The sequence below is a fragment of the Arachis ipaensis genome, chromosome B09, assembly GCF_000816755.2.
Source record: "Arachis ipaensis cultivar K30076 chromosome B09, Araip1.1, whole genome shotgun sequence".
In the NCBI taxonomy this organism is placed as follows: Eukaryota; Viridiplantae; Streptophyta; class Magnoliopsida; order Fabales; family Fabaceae; genus Arachis; species Arachis ipaensis.
In genome coordinates this window covers 116,250,413-116,257,440 of record NC_029793.2, presented here as the reverse complement: position 1 = coordinate 116,257,440, position 7,028 = coordinate 116,250,413, and the positions used below count along the sequence as shown (strand labels likewise).

Sequence of the window (7,028 nt, the reverse complement as noted above, 5' to 3'; positions counted from 1 at the left end):
TAGAGTGATTAGAGGATTTAAAAAGTCATTTTTTATTTCGTGATGAAACTTTAGTGTGGACAAGTGATGTTAAGTGAGTCCCTCTCTTGTTGCATCGGAAAATTGGATAAAAGATTGAGTGATTCTCTTCGATTCAATTCCCAAACACTAGTATGGACAAGTTAGATTGAGTAAGTTCCTTTTTTGTTGCTTCAAAAATTGGATAAAAAGTAAAGTGATTTCCTTTATAGTCAATGTCAATCTATCATTTTTGTTTTTTATTTTTTAATTTATCTTTTTTATTCAATTTCAATTCTTGTCACTTGGTTTATATTATACTCTGTATCTATTTTAAAACTTAAAAGACGCAAAAAAGTACAAGGCAGGTAGAGCTTTTTTATTTAAATAAATATTTAAAATTAATTAATTTCCAAAATGTTCACAACTGAAAAGGATGATGGAAATGCGCTGGCCATCTCACCGGAGCCGCCCGCGAAATGGAATTCACCTCAAACTCATCTCAGGTACCCGCAAAACGGATGTCCACCACTACAAGGGAACCGGTATTTTGCGGCACTTTTTTATGATTTTCTGGCGGTTTTAAACTGCCGTAAAACAATATATCGGCAGTTCCAGAAACGTCGCGAGTTAGGGGGTGGAGATTTGATTTTACGGCGATTTTTACAAACCGCTGGCACAACCGCTGCAAATCAAATAATTGATTTTGCGACGGTTGCAAAACTATCGCTATTTTGGTTAGTGAATTTAAAAAAAAATTGCGATGGTTTTAAATTGCAGCAAGTTCATACAAGAGCATAAAAAAAACTGATTAACTACTCAAATGGTTTATACCATTTCTCTTTACTATAACATATTTTCTTTACATCATATTTATTAAACTTGAGATATTAACATAAAAAAATACTAAATAAATAATAGATAGATTACACCAGCCCAATCCCATCCTATTCCCTTGATTCATTCAAAGCTCCAGTTACCGTATACTGCAAGAGTAGTTACCACCTGCCAATTATAGAAAAATTTTCAATTACAATAGAAGAACCCAGTAGAATTGATTGGATATTATGGCAGAGTATTTGCCAGTATATTAGTAGAATAATAGCATATATTACAGCAAAATATTTGCTCATCCGAATCTGCAAGTTCTGTGGATTGTGCATCTGTGATTATGTATTCAAATTCTGTAGGTTAGCTCAACTGTAGGATAGAATCTAAAATTAGTGTATATTTACTCTATATATATCAGAATTCTCCAATAGGAGTAGAACACGTAGTTTTACCTACATCGAAGTTCTAAACCTGTAGATAGTCGCTTCTTTACAAGTTTTACACACAAAGATGCTAAGTACTAGGTATAAATATTCAAAGAACAAAGATTCTCTCCCAAGTTCTTTCTCTTTATATGAAAACAAAGCATCTAATAATAAAAGACATTTCCACCACAATGGCAATAATACTAGTAAAAGACATCATAGTACCTGGCCAACATTCAGTGATGTTTTCATGAGAAGGTGATTAGCTTCTTTTTGTACAACTGGCAAGATGATCCCTATAGAATCTGGCCAAATCCGCTTATGCAAATTCTTAACTAGATCATAATCTCCTTGTAAAGCAAAAGCACGCATCATGGAGAGGTATAGATGAGGTTTTAGTTTTAACTTGGCATTCCTACCAGCTTTCTTCAATATTTCTCCAAAAATATACAAAGCACCTAAATGCACAATAGAAATACATTGGTATCACAAGTTGAGCTTAGTTTTACCCCTTAATTTGAGAGATAAGGATAACTCATTAATTTCAAAAACATGAATTTGGTTATTATTTATCATCACTCCTCACAAATACTAATTCAAAATAACATCAATTTATGTTTTTAAGTGTTCCTGAAATTATCCTAGTTCTCTATTAAACAAGAAAAGTAAGAAACTTGTAGTAAAATAACAACATACCCTTAACCGAGCCACATTTAAGTAAAGCATCAATTATTGCAGTGTAAGGAGTTCTGAAGCAAGATCATTTGCCTCTCCAAAAGCCTGTATTTTACATAGAGAAACTGAGAAAGTTGCTGCTGGAGAACCATCCCAAACCAATAGTGTTGTAAATATTTTTGTTCAAAACACATATTGGGAGTATGAGCAAAGAGACAATGTAAACTGTGTGGAGCATAAATATCCATTGAATTAATATAATGGGCAGATAATGACATTTGTTAAAATAAATCTAGACAGTACAAACCAACTAAGCATTTTCTAACTAGCTGAGAGAACAATATTAAATGGATCAAGCAACGCCATATTGTCCTAATAGTAAAGCATGTCTATAGGTAAACCATTTACTTTTAAAACTTTTTAATGATTTTTTCCATAGTTTTCCATCGTGTCCTAACTGTAACTAACTAATTATTAGGCAACTCCATCTTATCTACCTCCTAACAAGTCTTCCCTGCACATGACTAAACTACTGTAGATGAAATCCTAAAATATTTTTCACAAGAGCCAAAGGAATACATGCCTGTCTAGCTGTCTCAATAATGGTAGCCTTGGAGCTACCCCTTAGTTCACTATTGATGAGTTAAGAATATTTTAATCGGGAGTTACACACATTATAAAGTGAATATCACTTTTGAAGGGACGAATTTATGGTTCTATACTACAACAAAGTAATCAAACAAATAAAAAAGTGAGAAATCTAACCTTGAGCATGTTGAATATGTAATGATATTTAGAAATAGATCTTCATTGATGAATTTTTCTGAATTGCCCTAAAAATATAAAAAGGAGAAACTTCAAAAGGTTTCATATTTATCTACCATAGGACCTGAATTTCAAGTGCTTACCTTCATTTTCTCCAAAAACTGCATTGCAGTATCCATCTTTTCACTCTTGACACATGCTAAAATTAGTGTATTATATGTGATCTTGTTAGGCCTTAATTTTTGATGTACTATTTTATTGAGCATATTTAGTGCAGTGTGAGGACAACCAGAGTTTATATACCCGTAAATTTTGAAAATAAGAAGAAATCAAGATTAAAATTCTATTATGACTAAGAAATTCAATGTATAACAAGTTAGAAAGAGTTACTCGTTTTACCTATCAGATTATCTTAATAAAGTCAAAATAAAATTAACATAGTCAAGCCTCTTTGTAAATAACACATATCACACTAGGTAATAAACTGAATAATTAAAGAAAGTATATTAATAAAATATATTTCCCAAAGCATTCTAGCATAGGTAGAAATGCTTTATACCAGATAGAGTATTGTGAACCATTCAAAATGCTTTAAATCAATTAGCAAACCCAAAAATATAATAAATCAAATGAATAGAAAAATAAAATGGTAATAGCAAAACCTAATTGAAGTAGCTATTTGATCTGGAAGTCTTCACGAAAAGTAGCTCAACTCAAGATAAAAACTTTTTTCATTTAAAATAATCTGCAAGTGACATAATCAATTGAGAAGATCAGAAGAAAAGTGACCAAATTATTTAAAGAGATTAAACCATATTGTTGCTAAGGAATACGAGAGGAATATAAAACCATAATTAAATTAATGGCGCAGTAAAGTAAAACATATTACAACAAATAATCACAAAAGGAAACCAAAAGTTGAATCAGAAAAGGTATGGTCCTTTCAATCTGTTGTACATAAAGCCAATCAAATTCTAAAACCAAAGACCTTTTACTTCTAGAATATTCTGAGCCAAAATTAAAACCATAATGATAGCAAAGAAAAAATGACCATTAGCTACAAATAAGAGGCCCAAGAATAAATATTGACCTAATTCCACTTTAAATGAATGTTTGTAAGCAAAAAAGAAAAACAATATATCCTTAGAAAAAACCCAAGTTTACCATTTACTTTTATTGATCATAAAAATTTGAACAACAACAAATTAATGATAAATTAATCCCCTATTATCTATCTTAAATATAATAATATTTTTCAAACAAACAAAAAAAAAGTAAATATAAATTTTGAACAAAATCAGTAAATCACAATAAATTTCACAAAATTTTTTACTGAAGTGGGAGAAGAAAGCTAAAGAGGATAGAACATAGAACTAGTTCACATGTAACTCAGAACTCAAAACTGAACCGAACCTCGTAGCTCTTAAATTGAGTGAAAAATACGAATATGCATTTTTCTCAATTCCGCCCTAATGTACTGAAAATGAAAAATGAAATCAAGTAGATCTCAGTGCTTCACATTAATTACTTTTAAAGTTTAGGTAACATGCAAATTGAATATCTTTACATTAAATTATCTTTTAGATTTAAGGTAATTCATATCCCTAAAAGTTTATTTGCGTGTTACCTTGCTTAGCCTGCTGGAAATGCTTATTGAAACATCTTGCTATATGCCTTTTTCTCCTGGTCACGCCTATCAGCAACCTACAACATAATATAAGCAGTTAAATTCGCAATACGCTTATAATGCACCTTCATGCTTGCTCAACTTAGATATATACTCACCTTCTTCCTGGCAGCAGCAAGTTCCTTCTTAATCCCAGCTGTAAGTAACAAAATTAAATGTCCACCTACACTAGTAGTTCTTGTCTAACTAAGGCCTTATACAAAATCACAACTTACCATCATTTGGCTCTAAGACCAGTGCATTTTTAAAGCTTTCAACTGCAGCATCTATGTCAAAATTATGCAGATTAGAAACAGGACTTGATGGAAAATGTATTAAAATGAATGCATTTTGAAGTATAGAAATAGTAACTTAAACTTACAGAAATTTTTGTAAAAATTTGAGACTTAGTTTTTCTCAAGGCTATGCTTTTCTCTGCAAAATCATAAGGATGTTACCATAAGTGGATGAAGTGGTGAGCATCTGCAGAATAATCACTATACAATCTATTCATTCATTTGTAGGAAAAGCTAGCATATCTCCCTCAATCCCTAATTTGTCCTAACAAACAGAACCTAGCTTTCTACCAAAAGGAGTTAAACTTTTACCTCTCAACCAAAAGGCAATTTATTTCATCGATTGCAGATACTTCGTTTATTTCAGAACAATCATGGCCTAATAACTAATGTGTTGCAGAAACAAAATTTTTTATTAGAACTTATGCAGAACAGGTTAAAAAATGGTGAAGGAGGAGGATGCTTCGGAATGAATCTTTTTCAGAGATCGCGTTGAGATTTGGCGGCGATAGAGTGCCAGAATCGATCCATCTGGACGCATAGGGATTGGATGTGAGAGAAGTCATTGGAGAGGGAGAGGGAGAGATCAGAGGAGGCGGAGTAGTCGAGGCTCTTGAGGCATTCCACGCCGTCACGCGTATTTAGGAGGAGCTTCTTCGCGCTTTGGTAAATATCTGATAGCATTGCTCCCCCGCCTTCCATGGTGGCGCTCAGTGTTGGTGGTGACTGTGGTGGTTTTTTCGGAGCTCCGAGGAGAATAAGCTAAGCGTCAGAGAGAGAGAGAGAGGGAGAGAGAGAGAGAGAGAGAGAGAGAGAGATAATATGTGATTTGAAGAAACATAGAAATTGGAGCTCCGACGAACGCTGATAAATCTTCAGATCGAAGCCAAATCGTAGAAGCTCAATGAAGGCAGCGACAATGGCGTTGCTTGCAGTAGTGAGGAGATGAGCTTTAACAAGGGAATGAGCGACAACGAGGAGTTGAATGACAAATCAATGCAAGATGAACAAAGGCAAGAAATTAGGGTTCGTCAGTGACATCATCTTCACTTTCTCATATGCAACAATACTAATCACACTCTCATATGCAACATCACTCAAGTTAAAAAAAAAATTTATGGCGGTTCCAAATGCCACAATCAACAAAAACCACCACAAAAATCATGAGCATTATGGCATAAATTAGGACCGCCGAAATTAACAAACATAATGCCATTTTTTCTAACCCGCCATAAAATTAGTGCCATTTTTACCAACATTTTTTGTAGTGATCCATGGCTTCGAGATCCAGAATCCGCATAAAAGACGGAATACCAAAGGGGTGCCGACTTACAACGCATCCACTTCATTTTGCACTGCCAAGTTTCCGTCATCGTTTTCGTCATCGATTTTATAGTTGGCTTCGAACTCCTCTTCGCTGTTGTTGTTATCTTCTTCCCAATCTATATCCCCGAACTCGTTAACATTGACCTCCTCGCCAACCGCGTCCATTCCAGAATGCTGTTCAAATTCAACGTACAGCTCTATTATCGGCACGTGAAATTGGATTTGTTGATAAATACAGAACATCTGCTGCATACTTGCGTCGCCAGTGATGGGCATTATTTGAAACTGTATCAACCCACCAAATACTTGTTCAGGATTCTTATATAAAATTTTGCTCACCCTTTTCGAAATGTGACTCTGTATGTTATCACAAAGACCATTTTGCAACTCTACAAAACTCATGATGCATGGAATAGCAAATGACAACGGACATTCACAAACAAAAGTCACTCCTTCATGTGTGTTTGATATAGTCTCACCGTTATAATACACTCGCAAGTTGATAATACCTTCCATAACTTCAATCTCACCTAACTCGACTTTTTTGACACAACTAACTACCAAAAAAATTCAGAACTATAACATATGTGCAAGAAAGAAGAATAAGAGGAGTAGAAGTGGAGTGAAGCATTCGAATAAATCCTGCTTCGTATTTATAAGCAAGACTCTTGATTAAAATATTATTTTTACACATAATGCAACCTGTGTTTTAGACTTTCAAAAAAAAAAAGTTATGACAGTTTAAAAACGCAAGCTGCATTTTGTTATTTCAGAAAAGAAATATTGCCCCCACACTAAACGCAAGTTGCTTTTGGGCTGAAACAAAATAAAAAAAATTGAAAACTTCAAAAAATTAAAACGCAAGATGTGTTTGTATAATTTGCCCATAAAAAAAAGAGTAAAACGTAGATTGCATTTTAGACTGACATTATAGTAATAAAATTTTTTTTATTTATGTCCATTTCATTGCACTACGCTAACATTTTTTTTATAAAGAAAAAAATGAGCCGCATTAAAGTAATTAATTTCTTAACGTCCACGTGATTC

At 33.4% G+C, this 7,028-nt stretch overlaps 1 long non-coding RNA gene across 8 annotated transcripts; it reads right to left on the bottom strand.

Moving 5' to 3' along the window:
• On the bottom strand, nt 786-5,829 carry LOC107617895. Of its 8 annotated transcripts, XR_002354645.1 has the most exons (10): nt 4,742-5,821; nt 4,596-4,646; nt 4,479-4,516; nt 4,321-4,397; nt 3,356-3,438; nt 2,837-2,892; nt 2,694-2,761; nt 1,950-2,033; nt 1,479-1,711; nt 786-1,002 (listed from the first exon to the last, which is right to left on the bottom strand). It is a non-coding gene; the product is annotated as an uncharacterized LOC107617895 (long non-coding RNA). The 8 variants fall into 8 exon arrangements; XR_002354644.1 differs by having other exon boundaries at nt 2,837-3,438; nt 4,742-5,829; XR_001615100.2 differs by having other exon boundaries at nt 2,694-3,438; nt 4,742-4,794; nt 4,968-5,829.